This window comes from Protopterus annectens, chromosome 2.part1 (genome assembly GCF_019279795.1).
Source record: "Protopterus annectens isolate FY-2018-M chromosome 2.part1, PAN1.0, whole genome shotgun sequence".
NCBI classification, from domain to species: Eukaryota; Metazoa; Chordata; order Ceratodontiformes; family Protopteridae; genus Protopterus; species Protopterus annectens.
In genome coordinates, this window is record NC_056729.1 from 263,621,292 (window position 1) to 263,645,524 (window position 24,233).

Genomic DNA, 24,233 nt, shown 5'->3' on the forward strand with positions numbered 1-24,233 from the left:
AGGAGCGTCACCAGTTAAAGCACATTCATCGGAAGCTGAAACCTGCAGTGTCTTCCCAGACTTGACACACAAGCCAAGTCCTAAGGCTTGTGAGGAAGCTGAGGGACCTGATGGCATCTTGGACAATGGATAGTCTCGATAGAGGCCTGCACGACCCACCTCAGTCGTGGAAGGGAGCTGCTAAAGTGCCTCATCATCTTCAGCGATCATGGGCCTGGGAGAACTAGCTGATGGAGTGTGACTGCCATCGGAGGCCCTAAGCCTGGGTTGTTTTTCCTCATCTCTTTTGCACTTAGGGTGCTCAGCCTTGAATGGACTGGCAGATGCCATCGGCCACTGTGACAAGGTGCCTAGCTAAAATCTCAGCCTATGCCTAATAGTTCTAGAGTTGAAATGAGCACAGAAATGGCAGTTAGGCACATCGTGATCTGGGCCTAAACAGGTGACAAAAAGAATGGAAATCTCTGTGTGGAATCTGTTTGCCACATTGGAGACAATTATTGCCTTTCTCTGGCACGAGTCAAAAAAATGCAGAAAGGGTTCCCCAATGGGGTACTTAGCTTTCAGAAGACTTCTTTCTGGTGCATACTGACCAATATACTGACTGGAACTCTGTCTCAGGCTCCAACAGCAAGAAAAGGCCAAAATCATGATGTCAGCTGGCTCCCTATATACCTGAGCATACTGACATCAGTCAGGTCATCTGCCAGCTCTTAGCTCAAAAATCAGGGGCAATAAGCACAAAAATCAGGGGCAGAGTTTAAAAATGAGCTTATATACTTAAAAAAATTGTTAGATTAATGTCTTGCAATGTCTGAAATTCAAATGACTGTCATTATTTAGTAGCTAGTCCTAAAACGATTTGCCAAAATATCACACATTTTACCAAAGACAGTCCCAAAACATGAGGCACAAAATCAAGAACAGCTGAAAGGTATGAACGATATGAAATCCTAAACTCAGATGTCATACATTACTGTAGTCCTCTACAGTGATATGAAATCCTAAACTCAGATGTCATACATTACTGTAGTCCTCAACAGTGATATGAAATCCTAAACTCAGATGTCATACATTACTGTAGTCCTCAACAGTGATATGAAATCCTAAACTCAGATGTCATACATTACTGTAGTCCTCAACAGTTTGCCGGAAAACATAAACTTTACCAGGAACAGATAGAAAACATAAAAAACAGACATTAGGCAAATTCAGAAACAGTTACAAAATGTATCTTACTGCTTTACTTACTGAATGTGCTGCGGCATTTATCTCTCCCCTCTTTTGATCAACCCAGCTCGCAGTAACAAACAGCATCACAGCACAGCAACAACTCTCGTTTGTGTTAAGCCTGCAGAGCAGCCACAAAGGATGAAAAAAATAAGTCTTGGAATGTCTGGCAGGCAACAGAGAAATAAACTACTAAAGCAGCCAACCACACCAACCAGCAGATCTCTTGGGTCGTAATCGTCAGTAGCTAAGCAACAGAGTTGATGGCCCTCTGTCTATGATAACACTAGCACACAGCATGTTGTCAACTCCAGTCTAGGTTGCAGAAAACAAAGCCTGATCAGAATGTAGTATCTTCACTCATCAGATCTGACCATACGGGAGTATTACTTGAAATAAAACTTACATCCTGGGATCTAGAGAAACCAAAAACCTTTAGAAACGATTCCAGAGCTAATCTCTCTCTACTAAGCAACACTTTGGCTAAATTCCAAGCACGCCCAAACCCAGTTAACACCATAGCACACACTGAGCCATTTACAAAATCTCTGTACAGCCATATTGACAGCTGTATACAGACACCTGTGCCCATTTGTATTAAGAATAAGAAACTCAAAAGACAAGCCACCCTGGTGGAATCACAATATCAACCCGTTACACAACAAAAGAAAAAATATCTTGGCCAATTGCAGGAGAGACAAATCCATACATACTAAAATCCCCCTGACCAATCTAAACAGGCAGCTGAAGAGGGTTAATTAATACTTCAAAGGCAAAATTTGAAGAAAAAATAGCAGACACTAGCATTCTTCATGAAGGTCTATCTCTGTCTAACAAATGGTGCCAAAGCCTTGGTCTTAAACTCAGTGTTAAGAAATGCATAACTGTACCCTTTGAGAAGTCAACCATCCTGGCTAATTACCATGTTGATAATTCACCTCAGAGTCAACCCACTGGGTATGCACACAGACAACAGCCTTACCTTCGACCACCATGCAGCCACAGTGGTGAAGAAATCCTTTTATGTTGCACAACTTATACATAAGGGCATGGCATCTTGGTCCAAAGTTCTCATTATCTCACTGTACTCTGTCCTTATCAGACCAGTCATAGGGTACAATGCTCCCCTTTGGTATGTACCTGACCAGGCATATGCAGCAACTACAGCGATCTCAGAAGTTGCTTGCAAAAAGAACACAAGGCGTAACAAACCTGCCTTATGCAGAGAGGCGTAAAGCCCTTTTTCTTTATTTAGTCTCCTATAGATTGCTGATGGGTGAGCTATGCCTGGCTTACAAGGCATTCACAAACCCCATACTTCTTATTAATCTCCTCCTACATATTCATAAGTCAAAGATAACCAGAAATACACTGCCTTGTGACCTGAATTTTGTCTGTGACTTAAACAGAACAAGCTGGAGAGACAGACATGTGTCTCAGCGACTGTTCCTCCTAAGGAACAGGCTTCCCATCAGTGTGAAGCTCAGTTCATCTATTACCCAGTTTAAGCACAACCTAGACCAGTGGATGGGGAACAGGAAATTTAAATCAGGCCTAATAACCATGTCCCTTATGGTCAGAGGTAATTTACAATGCCTAGCCCTAAATGTTCTGTTTGGATACAGGACATCATTATTTTTTTGGGAAAATTTGGCTAGGCTTAGAAAGGCCCCCCAGGTTGTTAGCCTAGCAGCAGTCTATGAATCTAGAAATCTAAACAGCACCAAAGCAAGCAAAAAAAAAATGATACAAGCTAGCCAACAGATTTTCTGACCTGAATAGTTACCAGTCAGTCCATCCTGACTATCCTTACTGCTTCGGCTTTTAAAGGACCTGCACTTTTTTTTTAAACACCTGCACTGTACTATTGAGCATTTACTCATTTCAGTGAACCAACAGCACAATGCAGCAAGAAGCTAGCCAACGCAATGATTCTGTTGCTGCCAGTTTTATTTTGACATTGGTTTTACAACTGAGGAAAAAGGAAGTGCACAAACTGGAACAGTCAAATGGCAAATCAGAACAGTGAAGCGATATGTAAAGGGAAGGCTAAAATCAGAGTATTTCACCAAAAGATGCATGTCACTGGCAGGCTTAACTTCAGGAGATATTGACATTCCCAGTCTAAGGCCAGCTGGATGCCCTTCTCACCTGCAGATCAGGACATTTGTGGCATAAAAAGGGACAACCATCAGCACCAGTTCTTTCTTGCCCTGGCAATACAGCGTTACATGGTTTGAAGCCACGACAATGACTATCCTGGTGGAAGTAATCCCCAGGGAGATAGTCCAACCAAAAGGCCCCTAAGCTGTCTCTCTGGGTTCTAAACCAACCTAATGGGAAGGCACCTGCTCAGGCAACAAATAGGGAATGCCAGAGGAAAGGTGACTAGGGTACTCACCTCAACCCAAGGAAGCCCACATAAAGACGAAAACGGGGAGGTGGGAGGGAAAGGGTACAGCAACAGTGAACATACTCCAACATATAGAGTTATGGTAAATTTCTAATGTAACTGTATTTGTTTTCATTGTATAATTTACTGTTGCAGTAATAACTCTTAGGAAAATTTTCTAAGCTTATGGACCAGTGGACTGTTGATCCTTGGGAGGAGTGGGTTGCACGAGCCCTGCAGAATGAATGAAGCAAGTCTTACCTTGGCCCTACATACAATATCCAGAGTGCATTGCTTGGAGATAGTCTTGATAGATAACAGCTTCCAGAATAAAGTAGGCAATGACCCTCCTAAGTAAGGCAGTGGTAGGCACAGTGTCCTATGTGAAATGGATCCCAGCATGGCCACCACAGGTCTGCCATGAAATCAGTAATAGACATAAGTATATTGTGCTAGTTGTTTGAATCTGGTCTGTTTGCCAACAAACTTTAATTCCTTATCCTTTTCAAATTAAATCTTATTTCAATTGTCCCGTATAAGAAAACTCTCATGTGGATGTGCACAGGTAGGGGGTGTGTAATCCTCTACCCCTTGTTCTGGGGTAATGGACAAACACAGGAAGGTGATAGCCTAATTTAAAAATAACGAAGGTGATAGCCTGATTTAAAAATAACTGTCAGTATCTTGGGCACAAAGGCAGAATTAGTTTGTAGAATGGCCTTGTGCTTTTGGAAAATGAGAACTGGTTCACAGCATATGAAGGTAGGCTATTCTGAAATCCTTCTGCCTTCAACACGACTGTTTTGCGGGTTAGATATCTGAGGAAAAGAGACAGCTGCTTCAAAGGGTTGTAAACTTAGTTTCTCTAGAATGTAGGTGAGGTCCCGTGGTGCAGTAAATTCCTTCCTGGAGGCTTCAACTGAAGGAGCCTTCTGAGGAAGTGCTTTAATAGCAATGAGAAATAAGGTGTAGGATCTCAAGGTAGACAATCTGAAATGGCTCGAACATGTGCCTTCAATGAGGTACAAGACAATCTTGTTTTGTAAATGTCTGACAGATAAGTGAGGCTCATGGATACAGAAACTGTAGTCAGATCCTCACCCCTCCTTTGGCACCAAAGCAAGATTTTTTTTTTCATTTAGCAAGGTATAATGTTCTTGCACTTTCTTTCCTAGCCTTCCTTGGAATATACAGCACACACTCAAAAACACCGTATCTAAAGTGAGAGGAACACTATATTATCCAAACTATCAGCTTTAGGGTTTCCAGGATGGGGTGTGTAAGTTACCCCTTGTTCTGTGTAAATAGCTGTACATGCCGGGTTAACATTACAGACATGTCGTTACAAGGCTTAGCAGAAGGGGGAACCAGTTTTACCTGGGCTAAAAGAGGACTATGATTAGCATGTTTGACCTGTACTCCTTTACCTTCCTTATCACCCAGGGGATTAAAGGTATTGGAAGAAAACATATAGAAACAGACCTGTTCAGTTTATGAAGAAGGCATTTGTTGCCCCTGCGATCCTGGTGCAGAATTTTCCGAGCTTTCGGTTTTCTAGAGAAGGAAAACAATCTATTGCTGGCACACCTCACCTGAAATTCAGAAATACATCTCCCTGTTTAGTGTACACTCATATAATTCCACCTCTGTCCTGATGAGTTGATCTAACAATGGGTTCAACCACTCAAGTGGATACACCTCTGTCCTGCTCAGCTGGTCTGCCAAGGATCTCTCTTGAGATAAGATGTATGAAGCTATGAGGGTCATTCTGACTCCTGGGCCAGACCCCATTCTAGTACTGCACAAAAGATAGGAATGGACTGCTCCCTGCCTGATGATATACTACGTCACAGTGGTGTCGTTTGTGAAGATGGCAAGATTTCCTACTGTCAAATGGATTTGAATGTTTTGATGACTAGAAGAATGCCAGCATTTCTTTTGTGTTGATCTCTTTCCTAAACTAAAGATAAGTGATTACAGTACATCTCTGATATTTTTAATCAAATGTCAAATTCTTTCTATCAGGACTATTCAATTAGGCATTACAATCTGCCTGGCCACCTAAATCCATTACAACTGTATTCCATAAAAGTTCATAAATCATCTGGAAGGTTTAAAATGCCCAATGGTATTATATAATTGCCAGAAGTGTTAAATGTTATGTTCTCTTTATTCTTCTGAAATCAAAACCTGATCAACTACCGAATTAAAGTTTTAAATGTTATCTTATACTCAGTAGCAACTGTCTCTCTTGCCCAGAGGTCTGTAGTCAGACCAAGCAATTTTCCTTTTAAAAAGGATGGTCTCCCACTCATGATGTGAGGGATAGGGAAGTGGACATATGATACTGATCTATTTCTTCATGGGTAGAAAGTGATTTGTTTTCCTTGCTCCTACCTTGCTGCTTGCCCTAGCTTTTACTTTCTCTATGGGCCTGCTATTTTTCAGACGCTTTTCTCAACTGTTCTGCCTTTGATTAAATATAATTAAAGGGCCTCAGGTTTGTGGGATAGCTCCTGTCATACTTTGGAAATAGCAGGATGAAGAACTGCATTATTTTTCCCCTCACATTTTCACATTCCGTCTTCTCAATTATGTACTTGAAATAAGGATAAAAATCAAATGACATCCTCAGGAAAGGTCTGAATCCTATGTTAAGTACATCTCACAGTCTTGCTTGTGTCTATTCCCATACTGGCATACAGGCTCATAGGAAATTACTAGGCTAATGGCTCTGGGGCCCTTAAAAGCTTAGCCAAATGTTTATCCACAAAAAAGAAACCCCAATCAGCACCTGTTGCTCCTGTCAGTGACGGACACAGATGGAACCCTTGTGACAAATTTGTGGTTACCCATCCACTCATCAAGGTTATGCTTGAAGAGGGTCAGCGACATACTTAGTTTAACGTGTATGGGGAGTCTATTCCAGAGACGGGGCAGCCTCTGGGAAACAAACCTGTCTCTCCAACAGGTTTTGTTAATGCCACATATTAGATTAAAGTCTTTCGATTGTGTATTATGCGAGGAGTTACACTTACGGATATGGAGCATCTCTAGTGGAGCAGAGCATGAGATTGCCGGTAGGTGAGACACAGATCAACTCTGAACAATCTGTACGATACAGAGTAGAGTGATAGTGATCTGAGCCTGTCCACATAGGACAGGTGTTGGAGGCCAAGGATTCTCTTTGTGAGGTATTTCTGTGGCCTTTCCAGTTGGTGCAGGTGTTTGGAGTGGTACATACCAAACAGGGCGTTGTACTCAATTTTTGGCCTAATAAGGGAGGAGTACGCAGAGGTAATAACCTCCATTTTTCTGGATGCAATCCCTTTACGTATGAGGCAACCCAAGTAAAAAGCTTTTCTGACCACTTCTGCTACATGATTGTCAAATGTGAGATTGTTGTCAACTTATGTACCCAGGTCTCTCACTATAGGTTGTGTGCTTAGGGGGTTGCCATTAATGTGGTAATCAGTAGGGATCATGTTTTTGCTGAATGGTATGAAAATAATTTTTTTTGTATTTAACTTAAGGCCATGACTTTGGCACTTGTCATTTGGTGCTGTGAGACCGTCTTGAAGTATGTTAACATAATTTGGGGAGACAATGACAGCACCCAACTTACAGTCGTCTGCAAACTTGGCTAGCCACAGGCCTTTTGTCTTTGCCTGGACCTCTGAGAAGTAGATGCCAAACAACAGAGGTCCCAGGACAGATCCTAGGGGACACCACCAGTGACAGGTCTGCTGTCGGAGGTGGTGGCACCTATTTTGACATTACGGGTCCTATCAGTGAGACAGCTGGCTACCCACCTGATGAGATAGGGATTTACACCAAGGTGTGTTAGCTTTTCGATGATGCCCGAGTGGGGGATTGTGTCAAAGGCTTTGGCCAAGTCAAGATAAGCTGTATGTACTGACTTTCCCTCATCCAGTGCCTTGATGACAGTCTCAAAAAAGTCAACTAGGTTCAAACAGCAAGATCTGCCCTTGATGACTCCAAGCTGAGTGGAGTCAAGTGCTTGGAGACTGCCTATGCCATTGTTTATGAGGTCCATAATAATATGCTCCATGGCCTTACAGATCAGACTTGTCAAGCTAATGGGGCGATAGTTTCCAGGGTCAGTAGTGGCACCACCTTTGTGCAAAGGGATGACAATGGCAGTTCTCCACTCTTCTGGAATGAAGCCTGTACTTAGGCTATGGTTGAATAGGGTGCTCAATAGTGAGGCTAGTTCTTGCTGGAGATGTTGCAGAATACAGCCTGGGATACTATCAGGTCCCATGGAAGCTGTGTTCTTTGCCTTGGATAGGGCCTTTAAAACTTGAACTACAGAGATGTGTGGTGCGGGACAAGTATCAGGGATGTCCATTGGGCCTTTGGGGAGGGACGGGGGGGGGTGAGGTTTGTGCTGAACCTGTTAACAGGTTGGCTAAGTCAACAGGATCAGTGTAAGTGGTACCGTTAAGAACTAATTTGGAACAAACCTGGGCTTTTCCATGGAGGTTTCTGACGTTACTGAAAAAGGCTTTGTGGTTAAGCCTTTGTTTCGGAGGCTAGTTTTGGTTCTTAATTGGCTTTGGAGGTTTTCACTAGTGATCTAGTTTGCTTGTTGAGGTTAAGGAGGGAGTTCTCCCATTTGGGAATTTGTGCCTTTTTACCTTGGACAACAGCTTCTTCCTTTTGATGTAAAGCCTGTTGATAGAGGATGTCCAACACATAGGTTTGTGTTTCCTTGAAGAGCAGGTTTTAGTTCTGTTGGGTATGGCTGAGTCCATGCAGTTGTACAGATACTTGTATACTGTACTGGCTGATATTTCGTATTAAAGCCACACTTCACAACATTTTTACCCACTTTTAAGGTAGTATGTGTTAAATTATAAAGCCTGATTCTAAGGGTGTTATCCCTCATTTCACTACTCATGTATATTGTTGGTCTCAGCATGTCCCAAATGATACTGAATCATATGGGCCTGGTAGTTTATTCCCAGGTTTCAAGGGTGAATGAGATGAGCATTTTCTTGCCAAATTCGTCTAGCACCCTGATTTCCTTATCACTGGGGACATTGTTTATCCCTGGCACCAATTTTGAACCTCCTGCTTAACATGTGCACGCGCACACACATACACACAGATGCATTCATCCTGTATCCTGTAAAAGTGATCAGGCTTCTTAATGGCAGGCAGCAGGTAGTCAGGTTCTGCAGCAGCTCTCTCAAATACACATTCAAAGGCCTGAATTACAGGCAGTACAGCTGCTGGCCTAGGTTACCCTAAGCCCAGTGGTTCTAGATATTTTGTGTGAATGTAACAGCTACTTGACATCCCCTTTGAAAGTGCCCTTATTAGGCCAAAAATTGAGTACAATGCCCCGTTTGGTATGTACCACTCCAAACACCTGCACCAACTGGAAAGGCCACAGAAATACCTCACAAAGAGAATCCTTGGTGACTGGTTTCCCCCAAAAAATACTCCAGTGAAGAGCCAGATGAAACAATGTCTTCATTACCTTTATCAAAGCCTAAAAGAAAGTACAGCTGACCCATATAGATTAGGTTCTGCTCCTCACTGATGTCTGAATGGGACTTCTCAGGTTGGGAGTGGTCTCTCTCTTCCTCTTAGCCAGAGGAGCAACACTCAATATAGATGACCTGACTGTGGAAGGTGGTACGATGTTAACTCTCTTCCATGTTAACATGTCTGTAAATCGTTTACATTCAAAATACATGACACTCAGAGAATGCCTTGTTGGGGTTGATGTCCACTGAAGGGAGGTCTATTCCTCTGGAAGGAGTGTTACAACTCTTAGAAACCATTTCAGCAACTTTTTATGATAGAATAATAAATGGAAGGAGCCTTGCCAACGGTCTGAGTGTTCAACCTGGATGGCAGGAGTCTCCTAAGAGATGAAATTCACTAAGAAGTTTTAATAACTTGCAAAGGACTGACATCCTCCCCAGTGGATGACGGGAACTTGTATCCAGTTGTGGCATGCTTACTTTGATTTCTGGAACCTGGCTTGCTTGTGAATCTGGAATCTTACTGTCTGCTATCAGTGGCACTAAGACAGGCAGGGATGTCAAAGCTGGGGATGCGAAACCAGAAGAGGACAAAGCTATGGGAAGAGATGCTCTCAGAATCATGTGGTACTTGTAAGGTAGATGCAGACATGTACTGTCTCCCCACAAATTCTTTAACAAATGTTTAGGTTTCTTTATATTTCCAGGATGGTGCTTTTACTTCACAGACGTCACGTAAGTATCCATTAGTGGACACTTCTCAGGCTATTGTATGGCCTAGAGTACAGAATTTCATGTGTTCCATGAAGGTTCCAGGGTTTGAAGGCAAGACAGTGGGATTTGCTCTTTAAACAACTTACAGTGCTCACAGAAGAAAACTGGATACTTCCCTACAAGACAAAAAAAAAAAGCACTGAAGACGTTTTTGGGGAATCTATTTCTCATAGGGTCACTTGTTGATTCACCTTTGCAATGGATATCATGGTCACAAAGAAGAACTTATAACTAAACCAGACAGTAATGTGATTTCAATTTAACAGATGGAATAAAGATTCCCCAAGCTCTGGAATGCTTATTTCCTAAAATGTCACTTAAAAGGATAAATGGACTAATGCTTTTTTTCAGCAAAAATATAGATACAGTACAGGCTGCTCTTTCTTTTCTACTGAGCATCACAGTGTTGTCCCAAGTAACCAGAAGGGACAAACTCCTCTTAGGAGACTGTCAAATAGTTCTAGAAGTCGGGATAGATGTCTACCTACAGCTAATTCCCAATTATAAGAAATCACAATGTAGTATCTTGCATGTCCCACTTAAATGAGAGCACCATAGGAGTGTCTACAATATACAGAACAAATTAAACTGACTATGCACAAGGCAAGCAACTGGAATGATTTAAATGCAATAAAAAAGAGGATGATACTCAGTGAATATCTGCCAAGGCAGCACTCAGCTTTTCCAAAATCTCACAGTGGGTGAACACTAAAAGCCAACCAAGCCAAATAAGAAAAGTGCCAGATGTAGGTTCCGCATTGCTCCTTTAACAGGTTATCATATCACAAAACTATAAGTGAATTCTTACAGGCATGAGGAAAAAGTTGTTAACAAGCATCTATGCAAAGTCCCAACATGACAGATTTCACTCCTATCTTCAACTTCTTTAAAGGGACTGCCCAAAGATCTAATGGTAGAATTTGCATAACATTAATTTTCAAATGAATAAGAACTGGAGGCTGACACCTAAGCTGTCATCTAGAAGATTCATTTAGACATGGCTATGAAGATGTGCTGAATCTGAAAACATCAAAATCAAGACATCCATACTGGCTAATCTAATAACTCAGACAATTATTCTGTGGCACTAAGCTTTTTAAAGAGGTAATGAAACTGAAAAAATTGTACTGCCTGAAACTGGGAAACCCTTACAACAGAAAGTATAATGTGCTGATTTTAATAAAGCTGATGAGCCATCTATGTTCTGCTGGCTTTAAGGCTGCCAAGAGAAAAGAAACATTCTGACTGAATATGGCTGCTGAATGCCCTAGTAGTACTTAGTAGTGAAAAGAAATGCGCCATGACATGCTTCTTAGATTGCACATTACTAACAAATGTATATTACCTTCAGACAGAAAGTGAAAAACAGTCCAAGGTTCTGCGCCATCATCTAAAAGAATGGCTCAAATATTTCAAATATCAGTTTCACAATGAAGAAACTGGATAAAAGCAATCCACAACTACAAGTAATATAGCCGATTATCAGAAAATCCTCGCTCAGCATACAACCAGTGAGATTGTAGAAGTGAGGGAGATTCTTAATCTCAGAAAGTTTTTTTGCATTATTACATGTCAGGATTTAATATACACCTCATATGTATGTAATGACAGGATTTGGCAGACTGTGAGTAAGAGAATCTTACTCAAAACTGTCTTATACTAAATGCGAACAATATTCCATGGACCAAAATGTAAGAGAGTCCTAGGTGCCCAAGTCATAGGATTTACATCAGTATCTAATAAGTGGTGTTTAGGAAAACATAATCCGTGATACTTCATGGAAATTCCCAAAGGGATAATGGGCATCTTCATCTCAAGTCAAATAAAGGCACACCACGTTCACAGCTTTAATGGAAGAAGTACATCTGTCACTGTGAAAAAGGAACAGAAGTCAACACAGAAAGAAGAGTATCATCATCAGCATGAGGCTAAATCATATACTGAAATTAAAAGGGAATATCAGCCAAATCAAGGTCAGCTCTGATATTTTATAAAAAATATCTCCATACTGAAGACAAAGGGCATCCTTGCCTGGTGCCATGGTGTACAAATATGGGATCAGACAAGTCCCAGCTTCCTTACCATAAACTTCAGATCTACTACACACAGAATGAAGAAAATCTACAAAATGGGTCAGAATCTAAAGACTTTAGTGGCTGCCAAAGAAAATCCAATGAAAATAGATCCTGAACAGTTTTTGATATAAGCTTCCCCTCCAAATTGGTCAGCATGACCGAAATAAGGATACAATTCTCAGGAAGAGAAAGAATCATCATCATAACTACGTTATAATTCTCAATTCTGTAGTATGGCCATAAATGGGCATCACATGATTCCTAATCAGTTTTAAAATGGGTTCCAACAAAGCTTGCCCCAAGACAGTGGAGATGATTCAGCATGGATTACAGTATTTGTCACGGATGCTTGCACCAGAGAAATAGTATCTTTAAAGGCCTTAAGGAGTTCCCATGGAAAGCAATCTAAGCCACTTTTGTAAAGATCTTAATGAGATTATCATTGTGCTTTTAAACTGAGGTGGTGGAGATAACATCTGAGAATTACACTGGCTACAGAAAGATCAAATCAGTAATACTTAAGAAAAAAAATGTAAACTATTTGCTGAAATGTCAGAAAGTAAAACAATCTCAAATGTACTTGGCCACATCATGTAAAGACAGCTAGAGAAGACAGAGATGTTGGGAAACACTGAAGACAAAATAAGGGGAAAGGAGTGGTGAAAATGCATAAACAGCATTACTAAAGGAATGAACATTAATTTGCAGGAACTTTAGCAAGCAGCAATTGGCTGACTCTCTCTCCTGTGTACGCACTATGTGGTACATCAGGCAATGAGCACCTTTCAGCACTCATTGCTTCTGTAGCAGTTATGGGTTTTACGGGCACAGGTTGCTAATCCCAAAGCCCAACCCTCCTTGGAGGTTGCAACACACACATTGGCACGTACACACATACACACACACACACCTAGGGCCAATTTAGAGAGTGTCCAATCCACCTACTGCATTATTTTAGGAATGTGGGAGGAAACCAGAGCACCTGGAGGAAACCCACACGAACACAGAGAAGACATGCAGACTCTGCACAGAAGGCACCCCAGCTCAGAATCTAACTGGAGAACCTCTTGCTACGAGACAACAACATTAACCACTACACCACTTCGCCGCCATTGGCTGACAGTTTTACCTTATTATCATGTATGTGCTGCAATTGTGATTTAACTTATTTGATGTGACTTTCAAAAGAGGTTTCATACACCTAGGAACAACTTCTGAATAAAAGTTTCTCCATAAGATGCATTTCCATTTCTTGTAATGTGACACACGCACATTAATAACACCTCTAAAGACTGCATTTGACATGTCCAATAACATAACTGTGGAGCCACAATGAAAATTACTTCTCTGTATCTGCAGGACATGTTCTGCCACAAATTCTAAGAAATGAAGGCTTTTGGGGTGAAACCGGTTATGTTTCTGAATACAAAGCTGTTTGCTCCTTTAGGCAGCTGTACCCACTAGGAAGTACAGAACTAACTCAAAAAACAAGCCTCCCACTAGGAAGAAGTACAGAACTAACTCAAAAAACAAGCCACCCAGTGGAATCATAAAATCAATCAGATGTATAACAGGAGGAAGAAAATCATGGCAAAAATTAGGAGAAGTAGGATAAAAGCACTCTCATCAAACTAAACAAACAACTCAGAGGACAAAAAGTCTGACAAAGCCAAATTTGAGGCAAGTCTGGCCTCCCAGGCCAAGGACAACCACAAAGCATTCTTTAGCTATGTCTGCAACCTCAAAGGCAATACACAGTTGTGCACAGAGCTCATTGTAAATGGTGCCACCTATACTAAGCCAGAAGATACAGCAAACCTCCTGGCTGATAAATTCAGCTCCAACTTTACTCCTCTCTCCCCCTCAACCTTCCCTCAGGAAGTATCATAGGTTCATAGGTGTGTACTAGGCTAATGGCCCTGGAGTCTTTACAAGCCTAGCCCAAAAAAATTGCCCACGCACCGTGCCACCCAATGTTAGTTCACAATGCCCCTATCCAGTAGGGCAACTGGAGTGATCCCTGGGCTGAACTTTCTGTTACCCATCCACTCATCAAGATTTTGCTTGAAGAGGGCCAGCGAGGTGCTTTGCTTGACATGAATGGGATGCTTATTCCAGAGTATGGGCTGTCTTTGGGAGATGATCCTGTCCCTCCAGCATGTTCTGTTAATTGTGGTAATGAGATTGTGATCTTTGAAGCGTGTGGTGCGGGGGGATTGGGATTTCTTTAGGTGTAGCATTTCAAGTAGGGGTAGGTTGGACATGGCTTTGTAAGTCAAGCAGAGATCATCTCAAATAAAACTCCCCCTTACTGTCACTAGGGAACAGGTCCTTAATACTCTTTCTAAGACCAAGAACACTGTATCAATGGGCCCAGACAATATCCCAGGATGCTTCTAAATAACATGAAACATGACCCATCATGGCCTCGGGAATTACTATTTAACTGTAGCCTCCAAACAGGCTTTGTGCCTCATGAATGGAGAACAGCAAGAGTCAACCCTCTGCAGAAAGGTGGACAATCTACAGACCTTGGAAACTGCAGACTCATAAGTCTCACTACTCCTGTACGTAAAGCCATGGAAAGAATCATCAAGGAGATGATCAATATATAGTAAACCTCCAGACACTGGACCCAACCCAGTCTGGTTTCGTCAAGGGCAAATCATGCCTACTCAACCTAGTGGACTTCTTTGAGAAGGTCACCAAAGCAACAGATGAGGGCAAAATTGTTCACACTGCCTACCTTGACCTGGCCAAGGCATTTGACACAATACCCTACTGGGCATTGTTGACAAACTCAAGAGGTTAGGTACAAACCCATATGTCATCCGGTACATAGCCAACTGGCTCACAGACAGGACCAAGGAAGTTAGAATTGGGGAGTCCACCTCTACAAAGAGACCAGTCACAAGTGGAATCCCTCAGGGATCAGTCCTTTTACCGCTCCTTTTTGGCATTTACTTCTCAGACGTCAAGGCCAATGTCAGTGGTCTCTGGCTGACTAAATTTGCAAATGATTGCAAATTAGGAGCGGTCATTGAATCTCATACTGACACAAATGTTCTCTAGGAGGGGCTGACACAGATAAACAACTGGTGTCAGAGCTATGGACTAAAACTAAATGCCAAGAAATGCATAATAGTATCCTTTGGGAAGTTATCCATCCCTGGTAACTATCATATTGACAACACACCCCTTAGAGTTGACCCAGTAGTCAGAGACTTAGGGTCACACATAGACAGTAATCTAGCCTTTGATCATCACGTGTCTACAGTGGTGAGGAAATCATTCTATGTTTCTAAACTTATAAACAAAGGTATGGCATCTAAAGTCCAAGGAAGTCATTGTTCCACTTTATTCGGCATTCATCAGACCTATCATTGAGTACAATGTCCCCTTTGGTATGTACCTAACCAGGCATATCCAACAACTGGAATGTCCACAGAGCTTCCTCACTAAAAGAATACAGGGTGTAAGTAATATGTCCTATGCTGAGCGCCTCAAGGCCCTAGCCCTGTATTCGGTCTCCTACAGATTTTTGAGGGAGATCTATGCCTATCATTGTCAGACTCCACTCTGATTGACCTCCTGCATATCCACAAAACAAACAGTACCAGAATTACCCATTCTAAAGACTTAAAATTTGCCTGTGACATAAATAGGACCTGCTGGAGAGACAGGTATGTATCCCAGAGACTAGCCCATCTATGGAACAAGCTTCCCATCCATGCAAAGTAGAGTTCCTCCCTAACCCAATTCAAGTGCAACATGGACAACTGGATGGGAAACTGGAAATTCATCCCTGGTTTGGAACCTATGTCTCTAATGCAAACAGGTAACCTGTAAATGTTTAATCTTCCAGGCCCATGCTTACACACTTATCAAGGGTGTCAAAACTTGTCAGAGATTCAGGACGCATGGCTAGGCTTAAAAAGGCCATTGTGGTTGTTAACCTATTAAACACCTATGAACCTAAAAAGCCCTGACTACAGCCCAGCAACATGGGTTCAGTTAGTGGCTCTGGTGACTGATGGAGCAGTAGGGAGGGATGGGCAGTTCTGTGGGTATTCACTGTGACAATCCCTGGTGGAGAATGGGGACATCACAATAAGGAAGAGTGATCTGAAGATGAAAAAGGGTTGTAGACATGGCTGAGGTGCAGCAGAGGCAAGGTGATACTATAGATGTCTCCACTGCATGCCTGTCCCGGAGATGCAATAATGGAAGCTGTTTCGGTAGAGGGAGTAACAGGGTAGGTCATTAAAACAAAATACCTGTGGCTGAATGGAGGTGGCTAGACTTCATGATGCCATTAGAATCTGTGCCAGCCCTAGCTGCATCAAAGCAGTGGATGTGGATGGCTTCAGACCTGAGGCATTGTACAGCAAAGCCAGATACCCTAAATAGAATTCAGAGCTTCAGTGACATGGGCAGGGGTGATACCTCAGTGTTGATCACCTCTGCCAGTAACAGTTAGAGCCAAACAAATCAGCACTACAAATACTGACACCAATGGGACAGTTAGACTGAAAAAAGTGAAGACACTGGTGCCAACAGAGAATTATAAACCAGCTGAACTATGTTCTTGATTATAATAGGGTGAAAAGAGGACCAGAGAAGAGACACCCAAACAAAGAAGGGATACAATGCTTTTTCTTGCCATTCTGGAACTAGTGGGGGAGGGTTTCATTTCAATCAGTATCTTACTTAAAACCTTCATCACCATCATCTGCTCCCAGTCCAGATTCATCAAAAAGTACAGTTTTGTACCTACCATAAATGTAGATGTTCGAGGATCCACATTGCTGCAGTCCTAACTATTGGGTAGTCCGCTGTCCAGTCGGCCCGAATACCAAAGTATATGGCTGACGTCGGTCAGGGCGCATTAGACTGACGTCAGTACGTCAGGGTACTAATGCGCATGACCGACGTCATATCCTCAGTCTTTTCTTGCCCCAGATGTCAGAAGACCCTGAAAAGATAAGGCCAAAAACCAAAAACTCCCAACATACCTGCACCAAAATATATATATATATACAAAATATACAAAATTAGCAGAATATAACCTCACCTACACAACCACCCCTAAACACAGAGGGGAAGGAGGGAGGGTAAATTGGACTGCAGCAATGTGGATCCTCGAACATCTACATTTATGGTAGGTACAAAACTGTACTATGTTCTTCATTCCACATTGCTGCAGTCCTAACTATTGGGTAGAATCCCAAAGCAGAGGTAAGGGAGGCTGGCAAATCATAAGGAAGCAGGAACTGACAACATGCCCTGCAAAATAGCTGTGGCAAAACCAGCCCTAGACTTAGAGTAGAGAGGAAGGTGATAATGCTTAGAGAAAGTATGCACTGAACTCCAAGTAGCTGCCTCCAAAATATCCTTAGTTGCCACCCCTCAGAAATGCTGTTGAAGTGGCAGTAGCCCTAGTGGAATGAGGCCTAATCCCAGCTGGAATCTCCTTGCCATGATGGGAATAACAAAATGTAATGCAACACCCAATCCATCTAGAAATAGTTTGTTTTGACACAGGCTTGCCCTGAGAACTCAAAGCAAAAGAAACAAACAACTGCTGAGACTGCCTAAAATCCTTAGTCCTGCTCAAATAATAACGCAATAGCCTGTGTACATCTAAAGTGTGCAAAATCTTTTCCCCTTTATTTTGGGGATCTGCATAAAACGTAGGCAAATGAATAGTTTGGTTTAAAGCCACACTAGAAACCACTTTAGGCATAAAGGAAGGATTAGTACGTAATGATACCCTATCCTTATGAAAAATCAAAAAAGGCTCAACCGCCATAAGGGCCTGTAACTCAGAAACCCTTCTTGCAGAAGCAATGGCCAACAAAAAAGCAGTCTTCCATGACAAGTATTTCAGTTCAGCAGTAGCTGCAGGCTCAAAAGGTTGTAGAGTAAGTTTCTCCAACACAAAATTGAGATCCCAAGCAGGAGTAGGAGCTCTACGTGGGGGTCTTATATTCTTTGCCCCTCTAAGAAATTGCTTGAACAAAGGATGTGAAAACAATGGTGGGTCACAATCATAGTGAGCTGAAATTGCTGCAGCATGAATCTTAATGGAAGAGAAAGACAAACCTTTGTCCAATAACTCAGTAAGATATTGAAGAGCCACACTCAAATTAGGCTCCGAAATCTCCAAATTCTTTGCTGCAGTCCAACATAAAAATCTCTTCCATTTTTCTGCGTACACTTTCCTTGTACTAGGTCTTCTGGCTTCCATAATCACATTTAAAACTTGTGGAGGAAGTTGAGACCTGCTGTCTTTCAAAACAGAATATGCCAGGCTGTTAGATGAAGAGAGTGAAGCTTGACATTGAGCAGACGACCGTCCTTCTGAGACAACAGATGTGGAATCAAGGGTAAAGGCCATGGAGGCTTCTTTACCAGACTCCTCAGTAATGGGTACCAGTGCTGCGAGGCCAATCTGGAGCTATTAAAATCATCCTTGGCTTGTCTTGTCTGACCTTTAGAAGCACCTTTGGAAGAAGAGGCAGAGGTGGAAAGCATACACATGAAGATTTTTCCAACTGAAAGAAAGAGCATCCACTTTCCAAGCTGTGTGATGAAACCTCTTTGTGCAAAACTTTGGCAGCTGGTGGTTTAGTGGAGAAGCGAACAGATCTATGTCTGGAGTTCCCCAGGACACTGTCAACTTTTGAAATACATGAAGATCCAGTTTCCACTCGTGGGGATCCATGATTTGTCTGCTTAACACATCTGCTAAGGAGTTCTGTGCTCGGCAGAAACCTTGCCTGAAGAGTTAGTTGCAAGCTGAGCGCAGTCTCCCAAAAAATCATTGCTTGCGTGCACAATGGGTAAGAATGTGTTCCCCTTGTTTGTTGATGTACCACATGACAGTTGTGTTGTCTGTTAGATTCAACACCTGCCCTGGAAGAAGTAACTCCTTGAAAGCCATTAATGCAAACTGGACTGCTAACATCTCCTTCATGTTGATATGTAGATGCTGTAGTCTGGCAGGCCACTTGTCTTGTATCCACTTTCCATTTAGATGAGCTCCCCAAGCAATGTCTGAGGCATCTGTCGTTAGAATTTGACTCGCCTCTGGCCGGGTCACAGAGAGTCCCTTGTTTAGGTGACATTCCTGAGCCCACCACAAAAATTCCTTTTGAATGCAAGGTATTATTTGAATGACAGTGTCCAAATCCTGGCAGTGCTGTGTCCATACATTTATGAGATACCATTGTAGCTTCCTCATATGCAGTTTGGCATTGGGAAGCACCAGAATACAAGATGCCATGAACCCTAAGGCTTGAAGGACTGTCCTTGCAGTCAGCCCGGACTGAAGAGATAGTTGATGGAAGTAACTGGAAAGATTCTTTTGTTTGTCCGGGGTTAAAAAGGCCATCTGGGCTGCTGTATTCAGTCTCACACCCAGAAAGCACATGTCTTGAGAGGGTACTAGACTGGACTTTATTTCGTTCACAGAATACCCTAGGCATCTTAGCACTGCTATGACATATTCCAAATGCTGTAGAAGGTCTTCCTTTTCTTGAGCCAGAATCAGGCAATCGTCCAAGTAAGGATAGATTTGAATTCCTTTTAGCCTGAAGTAAGCTATCACTGGAGCCAGAACCTTTGTGAATACTCTGGGCAGTAGATAAGCCAAAGGGCAATGCAGAGAACTGATAATGAGAATCTCCAGCTCGAAACGCAGATACTTTCTGCAACTTAGTCTTATAGGCACATGAAGGTAAGCTTCCTTGAGATCTAAAGTTACCATCCAGTGATCTTTGCCCAGCAGAGGTAAAAGCTGTTGTAACGTCAACATTTTGAACTTGGGAATGTCCAGATAAGTGTTGAGGATAGATAAATCCAAAATTGGTCTCCACGTGTTCCCCTTCTTCGGTACTAGGAACAGGCGATAATAAAATCCTAGGCCCCTTTCTGGCACAGGAACCGGCTGAATGGCCCCTATTTGGAGTAACTGAGAAATTTGCTTGTGAGCCTCTAGTCTTTGTAGAGGAGGAATGTCTGGCATGCCTTTGAAAGGAGGCAAGGTATGGAAATAAAACCTGTAACCGTGATGAATGATATCCAGAACCCATCTGTCTTGGGTAATTAAATCCCAATTTTCTTTGAAAAGAGACAGTCTTCCTCCCAACGGTGCTGCCAGGCGAGAATGAACTGGCAGCTGAAAAGGCAGGTCATTGGGTCTGCTTACGAAAGGACTGACCCCTGCCCTCACCAGAAGTCTGAGCAGGGGAACTCCCTGTCCTAGGCCTAAAAGAACCCTGAGCTCTGCCCCTACCACGTCTAGACCTACCCCTAGACTGGGAATCATAAGCAGGATAAGTCCATCCCTTAGCAGGCCAATTTCTACTAAATGTCGGAGGCTGCACCTGCAAAAAATCTTTAACAGTTTGCATAGACTTAGCCTTGTCCTCCATTTTCTTCAAAACTGCTTCTACAGGCGAACCAAACAACACATCAGACTGCAAGGGAGCATCCAAAATCCGTGTCTTAACATGCTCAGCTAAATTCTGATCTCTCAACCAGGCGTGCCTACGAAGAACAGAACCAGTGGCAGCCACCCTGGAGGAGGCCTGCACAGCATCAAAACCACATTGCAAGGAATGTTTACCCACCTGTTCAGACACATGAACTAAATCCTGCAATTCTTTACACTCAATACCTTCCGCCAGAGCATCCACCTTAGATTTCAACTGTGAAAGAAGATAATTCTGGTATTTTAACATGTGAAACTGACAATTCAACGCCCTCATGGCTAAAGTGGAAGAAGTATACACTTTCTTTCCCCATCTATCCAAAGCCCTTGCCTCTTTATCAGGAGGGACAGGATTTTTAACAACTGAGGCCTTCACACCTTTAGGCCCCTGAGAGACAGTTTCCGGGTCTGCCCTAGGACTCTTAAAAAGATACTTATGAGCTTCAGGCACCCTATAATACCTATCCGGTTTAACTGGGGCAGGAGGCAAAGAATCAGGATTCAGGAAGCCTCTGCAAAACATCTTCCACCACATTCAAAACAGGAGGTATAGCTAAAGGCCTATGCTGGGGTAAAACAAGAATTCCCTAAGCCTTTTCCTGGAATCAGAGAAATCTTGACCTTCCCATTTAAAATGCTCCCTCATGGAATGCAGAGTCTCTGAAAATGAAAAATCCTCAGGAGGGAAGCTGAAGGAGTAGAATCATCCACATCAGAATCAGAATAAGGAGGGTACTCCTGCAAGTCTTCAGCCGAAGACTCAGAAGCCTCGAGCATTGCTCAAAACTCTCAAACTCAGGTTCCACCCTAGGCCTCTTATCAGGAGGGGCATAGAACCCCTAATCATAGTAATCAAATCCTCTGCCATTTTAAGCATATGTTTCTTAGGCAAAGACCCTGAAGCACTAGGAGAAACCCCCACGAAGCAAAACTCGGCCTGCCCCTCAAAGAAGCCTTGGAAACAGAAGGGAGGCTCTGACCACCTTAGGAAGAGAGGGAAGAACAGCCACCTGAGAAGCCCCTCAGCCTGGCCTACTTCCTGAGAGGATACATCCTGTAACAGTAAAGTCTCTCCCTGAGACTCCAAAGAAACACCTGGCAAAACCTCCGGCTCCACTGAGCCCTCTAAAGAACCGGCGTCTGGGACTGTCGGTTCTTCCACTCTAGGCTTTGCTGTTTTGTCCTTGCGTTTTTAGCGAAGCGGCCGGAGCATCCGGCGGCATTTTATAATTACAACGCTTCCCAAACACTAACCTGGCACAGTCTAACCTTCTCTTAATAGTGCGTTTGTTAAATCTAGCACAAGAGCGGCATCCAACAACGTCGTGCTCAGGCCCTAAACAAGGTATACACAAAGTATGGTAATCCCTATGAGGTATCTGTTTCCCACAAGAAATACAGTTATTCACTTTTTCTGACATCCGGTTAAATACTGAGGCAAGAAAAAACCAAAATATTCCCCAACGGGGTACTTAGCCAACTTTGATTCGGTCTGAAACTCTGGCTTCAGAAACTTTCAGAACGCCAACCTGCACTCGCAAAATTGCTTCTGCATCGGACCATGCGGCAAAAAAGACTGAGGATATGACGTCGGTCATGCGCATTAGTACCCTGACGTACTGACGTCAGTCTAATGCGCCCTGACCGACGTCAGCCATATACTTTGGTATTCGGGCCGACTGGACAGCGGACTACCCAATAGTTAGGACTGCAGCAATGTGGAATGAAGAACATCAGGGGGACTGCAAAGGGGGTGACAGAACCTAACACACACAGCTGATGGAAATCTGAAGGGAAGTAAAACTTGACAATTACATCTCTGACACAGAAGAAACACTACTAAGCCATTTCTGGGAGGTACATCTGTGATCACTGAAATATGAACTTCAGAAATACATAAAGGAGAAGACTTACTGATAAGAGGGCCTTAAACTTACAACGGGAAGAGAAGAAAGTTTACAATCTTGGAACCTTAAAAAGAGCTGTGTAAGTTCTGCAATATAACACTGAAGACTCCTTACCCCTCCAAATCACATTCTCCCTCAGCTGGGCTTGAATTCCTTGGAAGTAAGCTGTCTTTAAGAATTAGCTTATTTTTGCACTCGTGAAGTGTCTTGGATGTATACACTGCACAAATAGAACAATCAGCATTTAAATGTTCAACACCTAAACAAGTAACAGACTAGGTACACTTATCTTGAGGTAGGATATTTTGCCCACGTTCTTGTCATTTCTTGAAACCATAATGCTTCTCAAGTCTGGCCTGCTTATCCATCCTGAACACAAATATCATAGCAGCTAGTTGGAGAAAAAACTATGACCAAACCACTTACAAATCAATGACAGGCACCAAAGGCCAAACTCCACCACAGCACTTAGATAAAATGACAGCCTTAGCCAAGACAGTACAGGAGGAAACTTGAACTCTAAATCTGACAGGAACAAAAGCGAAAGATCTATACTAAAACCACTCCAAAAGTCTATCATAGTCTGGCAGTTAGCACAGAAGACTAAAGTTCTGAGCTGTTAATGAGCCGCTCTTGTGCTCAGGGGTACAGAGTTTGATTCCCTTCACTTTCACTTGCCTACTATGCGACTTTAAGCAAGTCACTTAACCAGAAAGTGCTCACGGATTGCCTCTGAAAAGGAACAATTTGTTCAGTGGGTTTCCACAGTCATCAAATAGGTTTAAAAAAAAGGTAGGTCTGAAAAAAAATTCAGCTAACTACCACAAAAGTTAAAAAATGAATACCACAAATAGCCTGGATCTGCTTCCCAAATGTGAGCTATTCAGTTGTAACAGACATCTGGATAAGCATGTGGTGCACAGCATTATGGGAGCTAGTAGAGGAGTTAGAGCCTGGGGAAGTTTTAGTGCTAGCTGTTAAAATGGGCAGACTGGATCATGTAAGGTCATCCTTTCCGGGTGGTCTCAAATGTAATATCTACTTGACAAACTGCTTGACTGGTACTAAAAATCTAGTGGGAGGTCCCTCAGGCATGCAGGATGAAATGCCTACTTGATATAAAATGGTTTGTGCACTGTGTTAACTCTATTCTGAAAAAGTCTCTTTTGGGATAAAGAAAAGAATAAAGCTTTTATTCACCAAGTTCGAGGTTGTCTGGTTCTTTAGTTCTTGTTCTAGCTGCCGTAGTGGATTATTTTGAGTAGGTTTTGTTTCTGCTGTTCATGTGGGAGCATTTGTTATACTTTTTGCCTACTAGATAAACTTTCCCCGACTCACAAGACATTCCTAACCTGTATGCATCTAGCAGATACTTCAGAATAAAGGACACGGATGATGAGGAGTCTTGATTCCTCTTTTGGTACCAAAATGGGAATCTCTATTTAACTACTTAAGATTTTCAGCTGGTAAGCTTCCTAAATTCTGCCATGCTGTTTTTGTTTTTTTTTTTTTTTTTTTATTTATTTTATTCATTGGATTAGTCCAACTAGGCTAGCAGCCTCTTTTTAGGGGAGAGCCAAGGTGGTATTTATACTGCTCGGGGAAATTTGGCCAGAGCATCAGAGAACTTCCTCTATTCTTTTGATAGATGCTATGGAATCATTTACATCCACTTGAGCTAGTACCAACTTATGTAGGTGGGACATTGGTTTAATTGCTTATCTAAAGATTACATAATCAGGAGTTCAGCACTCTCATTTTGCTACACTGAAGTCTCAGTAATCCAATTATATGGTGTGGGAGTAGAACCAACAGCCTTTAACACAACCTCTGAAAAAG

At 42.5% G+C, this 24,233-nt stretch overlaps 1 protein-coding gene across 2 annotated transcripts in view; it reads right to left on the bottom strand.

The window, feature by feature from the left end:
* Positions 1-24,233, bottom strand: part of LOC122794012 (protein NLRC3-like) — a 470,375-nt gene that overhangs the window by 125,626 nt on the left and 320,516 nt on the right. The window contains exon 5 of one of the 2 annotated variants that reach the window (XR_006363605.1): positions 1,252-1,351. The exons of the other annotated variant lie outside the window; for it this stretch is intronic. The gene's annotated coding sequence lies outside the window, so the exon portion shown is untranslated. The remainder of the gene's footprint in view (positions 1-1,251; positions 1,352-24,233) is intronic. 2 annotated transcript variants of the gene reach the window in all.